The sequence below is a fragment of the Magallana gigas genome, chromosome 8, assembly GCF_963853765.1.
Source record: "Magallana gigas chromosome 8, xbMagGiga1.1, whole genome shotgun sequence".
NCBI classification, from domain to species: domain Eukaryota; kingdom Metazoa; phylum Mollusca; class Bivalvia; order Ostreida; family Ostreidae; genus Magallana; species Magallana gigas.
Window position 1 is genome coordinate 33,808,198 of NC_088860.1, and position 10,274 is coordinate 33,818,471.

Sequence of the window (10,274 nt, forward strand, 5' to 3'; positions counted from 1 at the left end):
AGCTTTAAAACAAATATATTAGAAAATAGGTTAAAAACCACACGTAGAGATTGACATTAAAAATTTTTTTTATTCTAAAAGCAAACTGCACAGAAAAGTTCTAATATCAAACATATCAACATATCTGATGTACTTACAGTCTCGTTTTGGAGATCGATTATTTCAATGTTGAACTTAATGGTCTATATGACTAATCGTATATCACAGAATGAGCCAAGTTAAGTATTATGTTTTCATTAAAAATTTTCGATAATGAAATAAAGTTGTATAAAGTTATAACAATCACATTTTAAAGAAAGAAATCGATAATGAAATAAATTTGTATTCATCTTTTAAAAATTCTCTCATTTTTTTTTTTTGTAAACGATTGACATTTGCAGTTTCTCGTATCTTGTTGATTTACCTTCACTACATTTACATATAGTTTAACAATGTTGATTAGGCAAATGCTCTGGAATCATTCCCATCGACCTAAATTTCTAACACGTTGTAAGTTGTGAACTATCTAGTAAAAATCCCTACCCCTTCACCTTAGATATACTTCCTGTATATGGCAAGATACATTAAACATGATCCTTCGGGTCATCCTTACCCCCTGGAACTGAAGATAACAAACTTTTTTGAAAACTATTGATATTTTTACCATTAAACCATAGAAGTCTTTGTTCTTTCTGCTATCAAATGATATACAGGTCTTGTATGGGGGTATTTTTGATCCCCCTCCCCTGAAACGAGAAAGTCTAAATACTTTGAGATAGGAAATATTCTTGAGATGAAACCCCATAACCATGTTGTTGCTTGTGTTATGGAGCATCAAATGGTATGACAGAGATTATCCATAGGAGTGGTCCCAATCCTCTGCAACAAGAAATATTCAAATATCTTGAAAACCTTTGGAATACTAACTTTACACCTGTCATATTTTTGTTTTTTGTGTCATGGTGCATCAATAGATATGTAGGTCATACCCAAAGGAATGGTACGAGTCCCCTTTTTATAAAAAAGAAACTCCTTCTTATTCTCAATAAGGTAGAAATTAGTAAACGTAAACATATTTATTTCTAGGAAGGTAATTAAACTCCGGAAATCTTTTCTGAGACTTTTTTACCGGCTTATTGGTCCTAAATAATAATGGATGACAACAAAAAAATCTTGGACCTTATCGCGTATCTAATCCAAACAAATTCTAAACGAAATTATGTAAACTTGTATCTTGTAAAAATCGATTATAGGTTTTTAAGTAGTGGTGAGTAATCAGAAATCACTCATTTAATCAATTACTTTTCAAAAAATCGATCTAACCTGATTGACCCTGAATGAAATTTGAATTTCAGAAAACTTATTGCCCAATCACAGTACGCTACTATTCATATTCCAAGAGATAAGGGTTATGTTATTGTGTAAATTAAAAAGGAAAATCTGGAAACGAACTGTTTTCAGAAGGAATAAAAGGTATTACTGAGGTACTATTAGTCCCACGGAATGAATTTTTGAAAAAAAATTATAGCACAACTACATGTACAAATTACCCCAATTCATATTCCAAGAGATAAGTATACTGTGCATTTTAAAAGGATTTTTAGGAACCAGGATCTTGGGGAGGGATGAAGGTTTTATTTAAGCAAGCCACATATGGTTCCCGGAATTAAGGGGGCTCTATACACCACCTTTTGATGGCGCAGTACGCAAAAAGCATGTTATTACGGTACTGGATGATTTCAACTGAGGGAAGTTGTATGGGACTGCTCTTTTCGAAAAGATTGTTAAATGAATGTATTTAATTTGATAATTGCACAATTCATTATTTACATGTATGGGACACCTTCATGCTGTGTCGTAACGTTTATCGAAATAAAAAATAAAATAAAGTATAATATTATAGAATTTTCTTTCCCATCATTGTCATCTTACAGCGAAGCGCAGTGGGTTAGAGGATTCACTATTATAATAGACCTGTAAGTCATGAGTTCGAATCCCATTGGGGATTCTGAATTTTTACCGTTCCAAAATTTTCTAAAACGTATTTTTGGGTCAAATATTGTGTAAGACAATTCTTAACCGGTGAAAGTATTTCATTTATGACGTACTTTATTCCACATTGATATCGAAAGATTTTCCATACGACCTTAAGGGAATGCAAGGGTGGCTTTAAATTTATCTCAGGTTGGGATACATAAATCCTCTAAGTTTATCTTCCCCTTTATTTATTTGACTTAGTTTTGCATTAAAGCAAATATTTACATATATAGGCCTATAATAAAATAAGAAGTATTTATCATTCCAACACAATATTTAGGAATTTCTTTCAACTCAAAAATTGAAAAGTCCCCAAGGTGTTTGGGCCTTGGAAATTAGGAACAATAACTCTAACCTGGGGAACTTTTATACCAAATAAATTTTTTTAAGTGTTAATTTGCAATGATTTTCATTCTTCATGTCACATTTATTAAAATACATTTTTTCATAACATCAAGCAGTTTTTTCAGATAATTTGTCAACAGAGAAAGAATATACATTTATGAAAAATTATGTTTTGGGGAAAAAATAAAAAGATGCAATGATAAAATTTTTGAATGTTATGAAGTCATATATTTTTTAATGTGTCTGAAGGACATATCCATCATATGGCAAAAAAAAATGTTTTATTTTGTTGATAGTTAACATTTTCGAAATTATCTTGATCAGAAGTTTGTATTGGAAGTTTCTATTTTATGTAAAGATTACTTATGACCTGTGGATATGTCATGAACTTTACCCAGAGGCAGTTGTGTAAGTTCAAGGTCATTGTTTAATAAAGCTTAATTCCTGTCTTTGTCATATCTTGTATAAATGGAATGATTAGAATTTACAATTTGACATAAAGATTGCCTATGAGGCCACATAAAATTAATTTATAAATTCTCAACCTCTCCCGCTCCGATATATTTTATTTTATTTTTTCTGGAAAAAAAATCAGGCTCGGTATATCGAAATTTCAAAACATTTAATGGCTGCTTGACATGTGGATAGTCGTTTGATTCCAGTCATGTTTGTTATCATATGGATACAGATGTCTTTATGCATTAACAGTGAGTTGAAATCAAATAGAATTTATTTGGTTTGTACACAAATTGCTTTGTGTACTGATAAAAGCAAAAAAAAAAAACTTAATAAAAAGTTTTTATTTAAAGAACATGACGGTGAAATCGATATTTTTAGAAAAAAAAATCCATCCACCCGCCCCAAATTGTTTCGAAAGCAGGATTAAAATCAAAATATTAATTTTAAGTAGCCTGACCTGTAGATATGTTCTGACTGGGGGTTTTGTCTTTTGTGCAAGTTCGATGTCACTGTAAGAAAAAAAAATCCACTAATTTTATTTGACCCTTTCACGAAAACTGCGGTGCTGCTATCTTGCAAGGCAAATTGATATACATTGCCGAATTTGTAGAGGGTAGATGATTAATTGACGTAATTTCATTTTTTGTCAAATTTCATATTAATTATGAATTATTATAAATAATTGGTTTTTTACCCAAGGGATTTATTTTTCTTTCAAATATATGAAAACTAGTGTATTGTAAAAAATCACAAAATAGTGAAATTTTGGAAACCGCGGGGTAGTGTTGTTCTATCTCATTTTATGTTAAGGAATATACGTAAGCTATTTATAGTTGTCACGTGATAATGCACCAATGTGGCAGTGATGTACTACCCGATTTGATTGCACTGACATCTATTGTAAAGGATAATTTTAAGTTTTTGATCTTATTCAAAATAATTATTTAATTTCACGATTTTGAATATAACAGTCAAAATAAGACGCTAAATTGCCCATATGCTTCCTTAACACCCCCGCGTAAGGGACTTGCTGTTTGAGGGGGTCAGGACCACCCACAGGGCCCATGACCTACATAACATTTGATGCCCCTTGACATCAGAAACATGAATATATATGGTTTAGGGGTCATGAATATAACAGTTTCTGAGATATATGGTAATTTCAAATTCCTGGGGGGTGGGGATGACCCCAGGGGTCAGATCTAATAAACTAATAAACCCTATATATTGCAAGTAAGAGTCAATATATCATTATGAAAACCCTATATTTTTATCTTTGTCCGTTTTCAAGTTATCATTTAAAATAGAGTCTACGATTCTTCCTAAAAGGTTCAATGTTAGACCCCACACCCTTTTGTCACCTGTTATGGTCACGACTTACATGCCATAATGATCTGATGCGCCATGACCTAAGGAGGAATAATATCTTTGGATTAAGGTGGGGATCTCAATGGTTTTTATGATATTTGATAACTTCAGGAAGAGCACTTGGGATCATGACCTACATACCATCTGAAATGCCTTGAACAAAGAAACAATAATATAATATGTACATGATATATGATTCAATTTAAGAACCCAGATATAGATCAATCATCTATGTTTTGTAATACTTCCTACATGTATGTATATATACATATATTAGTTTGTTTTTTTTGTTCTATACTATTCATGTTCATGACTGTAGTATGGCTTAGTCTTATTTTAAATTACATTAAAAAATTGTCAAATATATGACTTAATTTGGAACCCCCACCCCCAAACAAACTCAAATATAACCCCCCCTTAATTGTCGAATAATCTATTAAATCAAAATAAAATTTGGGTGTCTAAAAACTTTTATAAACTGGTAAAAAATGTTATTCTTAAAAAAAATTACATTACACCTTGCATAATTGACATATGATCTATTGAGATATGATCAGAGGTCATATTTCTACCTTGGGATCAATAACTAGTATTCATTGACAAGTTAAAATTAATAACAATAAATGATTCAAATTATAAATGTTTATACTCCACATTCACCCCCCCCCCCAAATCTAACCTGGTTCTTAAGATTCAGTCTTCTTAATACATTCTTACATGTGTGCAGTAGCAAATTTTAAATCATTTCTTGATTGCTTTTTCTCTCCTGATGCACATTAACATTTTGAAATTGCTTAATTCAATTTTTAAGATTTATAAACAAAATGTTATATGCATGTGTATTCGCCTATTTGGGGCAATTGTAAAGTCTCCTAAACAAAGCAGTGACATCATTAGGCTAGGAATTACCCACATGGATCAAACACTACTGTAACATATGAATAAGATAAAATACTTTATTGGGAGTTGATTTTAATCAACTCTCCTATGCACTTACTCAGGCAAAGCGAGTTAAAGACAACACCTGGGGGTCATTGATGTACTTTACACCATTTGATGCATCGTAATGACATTAGCAGATATTTTGTATTTTCCTGTTTCGTGGGGTCAGAACAGCAAGTCCCATAAGGTCATGACCTACATTGTATTTGATGCATTATAATACATTAAGAAAGAAATACTCCTTCCTTCCTACTATAACTCATATAAAAATGATAATTAAGTGTCTAGTACAGTTACTTACATGTAATACACAAATTTGATAAGAAATTGTTTATATATGGTCAAGATAGGGTCAACTCAATAGTGCAAGTCTGACAAATGAAAAAAATAACTTTTGCAACTAAAATGACAGAAACTTTACAAATGCGATAGGATAGGTAACGATGATAAGCTTATTTAAATATTAAAAGATGATGATACAGTATGCTGTCAAAGGGAGATCACATTTAAAAAGTGAAAGTAGAACTTATGTATGCTGGCATCTCATTACATGTATATTGTGCTACTGCTGCTAGATGTAATATGCTTACCTATATTGGTCAACATCATAATGATAATCCAATTAAAACACAATAATGAATTCCTTTAGCTGATCTTTAATTAATCCTTTTCTGCAAATGGAAAACACAGACATGTATGTATACACGCGAACCCATCTAATCGAAGAGCTGGGTAAAACTAGTACCCGCTAATGATACCTGCAGACCTGTGTTGTGTACGTAACTTCAGACAAAGATCAGTTATTTGTAACATGCATGTATTTTTATGACCTATTCTTCAAATCCACTTGCACCATTTTATTAGGTAAATAACACCTTTAAGGTGGTGCAGTACACCTGCATATTGTGATGTATACTTCCTATTGAGATAAACAATAAAGTATATTAAATATTTATTAAATATATATTTACCCCCTAATAATGTTACCCAACATTGAAGCGCAGTGGGTTAAAGCGTTTACATGTCTGTAAGGTCATTGGGGTCCAAGGTGTATTTTTGGTAATTTTACAATTGATATAAATGAATTTTCATTGGGGGGGGGGGGGGGGGTCTGGACCCCTCACTCCCACCCCTTCTCTAAATCTGTGCACACGGTGATGTACATATGTATGCACACAGAAGCAAATCTAAAACCGGCAACCGCCACGGGGAGGGGGCATAATTTAATTTTGTTTGTAATAATTATATAGACCGTTATACTTTCTATGACATGAAATGTTAAGATGATTGATTAACTGAAAATTCACTGCAAACAGTTCAACCCCAAATTGCACATAAAGTGCTGCTCATGTGTATTATGGGATCTCATCCTTCAGTTATGAAAATTATAATTTTTAAATGTATTACCGGAGTTTGCATGTGGCCTTCATTTTTAATTAAACTGGTACAAAACAGTGTTATTTAGGGGCAAACACTTGGTGCGGGTATTACTGTCTAATGACAGCATCTAGTTTATTTTATTTTTTCTGGAAAAAAAATCAGGCTCGGTGTATCGACATTTCAAAACATTTAATGGCTGCCTGTGTATAGTCGTTGGATAGTTTGTTTGTTATCATGGATACACGTCTTCATGCAGAAACAGTAATTTGAATTAAATGGAATTTATTTGGTTTGTACACAAATTCGTTTGTGTACTCATATTAGCATAAAAAATCTTTAAAAATACAAGTTTTCATTAAAAAAAAAAACAAGACGGTGAAATCGATATTTTTAGAATAAGAAAAATCCACCCACCCGCCCCAAATTGTTTGGAAATCAAAATATTAATTTTAAGTGGCCTCACCTGTAGATATGTTCTGACTCGGGGTTTTGTCTTGTGTGCAAGTTCGATGTCACTGTAAGAAAAAGAAGACATCCATTAATTCTAATTGTCCCTTTCACAATAACTGCGGTCCTGCTATCTTGCAAAGCAAATTGATATACTCTGCCGAAGTTGGAGGGTAGATAATTAAATGACGTAATTGACCCATTTTATTTTTTGTCTTATTTCATAAAATTATACATGTTTGCTCTGCAGAAAAAAAATACCACGGTGACCGTGATGGGGTCTATAGAGAGTTGCTTGAATTAATTTTTTTATCGGGAGAAGGGGGGGTATAACATTTACATGTATCAGCCTGCTCATAGTACCTCTAGGTTTGGTTTTTTACCAAAGGGGTTTATTTTTCTTTCAATTATATGAAAACTATTGTATTGTAAAAATTCAGAAAATAATGAAATAAAAAAAATGTTTACCTTTTTTTTGTCGAGATATTATGGCATATATTGGCTTAAAAAACTATTTTTAAAGAAACAACACTGTTAATCTAAAATGCTAATATGTTTCTATAAATGAGCTAATTACACTTTTTTTCTTTGTCATTATGCATAGTTTAAAATGCCGAAAAACGACGAATCAAAGGCGTCATTTTTTCTTTCTTGCTATATATCAGTATCATAATGCATTATCCGTCAACATATATGTAACTACTCCATCAGTTTTCAAAAAAGTTATTTGCATTTCATTTGTAATGTAAGCATCATACTTGATGGATTTTAATATATCAAAAAAGGGATTATGGGTTCTGTTAATACAAAATGAAACCCAGTTTGCTGTCACATTGTAAACTTAGTTCGGCAACTATCTACATGTACCCACTATGAAAATAAAATTATAAAAAATAAGTTACAAATCAACATAACAATTAAAATCATATTCTAGCAGATGATAAGTCTAATGCATAAAATGCAAGAGCAGTATTGGAATGAAAAACAAAACAGACCGACAGACAAACGGTCGGACGAACGAAACAGAATTAAATAATATTTCTGATATTATTTTAAGTGTGGGTATCATTTTTAAAATTACACAATACAATATCTTTGATCCGATTTTGGGGTGATATATCGTTTACATCAAATGACGCCCATACCGTTCTATGAAAATAATACATAAATCTATTTTCTTTAATTACAGTCCATCGAAGAAAAGATGATGTAGAATTGCACGAAAAGGGTGAAAGTGGACCATTACTTGATGATAAAATTCATTCTGTTATTGGAACAGACTGTAGCCACGAAGAGGAAGAGTGTACTTCATCTATTGAAAAAGACAAGGAAAAGATAAACCAAGGTATAAAAGCAAAACACAAAAACTAAAGTTATGTGTAGTTTTTTAATAAATTAAAATAATTACCTTAATCACCAAAAGAAAAAGCAATTCTCACACAATATAATCAAAATGGAAAGTGTTTAATAATGCCTTGATCTACACGGGTGTCTTATTCTACTTTTAGGTAGATTCAATGAACAATGGAAAATTAAACTGACAAACAATTCATCCATGGTACTAACATAAACACAATGATAATGTGGCAATGAAGATAACTAATATTTTTTCACTTTGATCGATTTCCATTTATTTTTTTTTTACAGGTATTTGTATTTTTTAATTTTATTAAAAATCACCAAAACGTGATGGAAGCAATAGCTTTAAAACAAATATATTAGAAAATAGGTTAAAAACCACACGTAGAGATTGACATTAAAAATTTTTTTTATTCTAAAAGCAAACTGCACAGAAAAGTTCTAATATCAAACATATCAACATATCTGATGTACTTACAGTCTCGTTTTGGAGATCGATTATTTCAATGTTGAACTTAATGGTCTATATGACTAATCGTATATCACAGAATGAGCCAAGTTAAGTATTATGTTTTCATTAAAAATTTTCGATAATGAAATAAAGTTGTATAAAGTTATAACAATCACATTTTAAAGAAAGAAATCGATAATGAAATAAATTTGTATTCATCTTTTAAAAATTCTCTCATTTTTTTTTTTTGTAAACGATTGACATTTGCAGTTTCTCGTATCTTGTTGATTTACCTTCACTACATTTACATATAGTTTAACAATGTTGATTAGGCAAATGCTCTGGAATCATTCCCATCGACCTAAATTTCTAACACGTTGTAAGTTGTGAACTATCTAGTAAAAATCCCTACCCCTTCACCTTAGATATACTTCCTGTATATGGCAAGATACATTAAACATGATCCTTCGGGTCATCCTTACCCCCTGGAACTGAAGATAACAAACTTTTTTGAAAACTATTGATATTTTTACCATTAAACCATAGAAGTCTTTGTTCTTTCTGCTATCAAATGATATACAGGTCTTGTATGGGGGTATTTTTGATCCCCCTCCCCTGAAACGAGAAAGTCTAAATACTTTGAGATAGGAAATATTCTTGAGATGAAACCCCATAACCATGTTGTTGCTTGTGTTATGGAGCATCAAATGGTATGACAGAGATTATCCATAGGAGTGGTCCCAATCCTCTTCAACAAGAAATATTCAAATATCTTGAAAACCTTTGGAATACTAACTTTACACCTGTCATATTTTTGTTTTTTGTGTCATGGTGCATCAATAGATATGTAGGTCATACCCAAAGGAATGGTACGAGTCCCCTTTTTATAAAAAAGAAACTCCTTCTTATTCTCAATACGGTAGAAATTAGTAAACGTAAACATATTTATTTCTAGGAAGGTAATTAAACTCCGGAAATCTTTTCTGAGACTTTTTTACCGGCTTATTGGTCCTAAATAATAATGGATGACAACAAAAAAATCTTGGACCTTATCGCGTATCTAATCCAAACAAATTCTAAACGAAATTATGTAAACTTGTATCTTGTAAAAATCGATTATAGGTATTTAAGTAGTGGTGAGTAATCAGAAATCACTCATTTAATCAATTACTTTTCAAAAAATCGATCTAACCTGATTGACCCTGAATGAAATTTGAATTTCAGAAAACTTATTGCCCAATCACAGTACGCTACTATTCATATTCCAAGAGATAAGGGTTATGTTATTGTGTAAATTAAAAAGGAAAATCTGGAAACGAACTGTTTTCAGAAGGAATAAAAGGTATTACTGAGGTACTATTAGTCCCACGGAATGAATTTTTGAAAAAAAATTATAGCACAACTACATGTACAAATTACCCCAATTCATATTCCAAGAGATAAGTATACTGTGCATTTTAAAAGGATTTTTAGGAACCAGGATCTTGGGGAGGGATGAAGGTTTTAT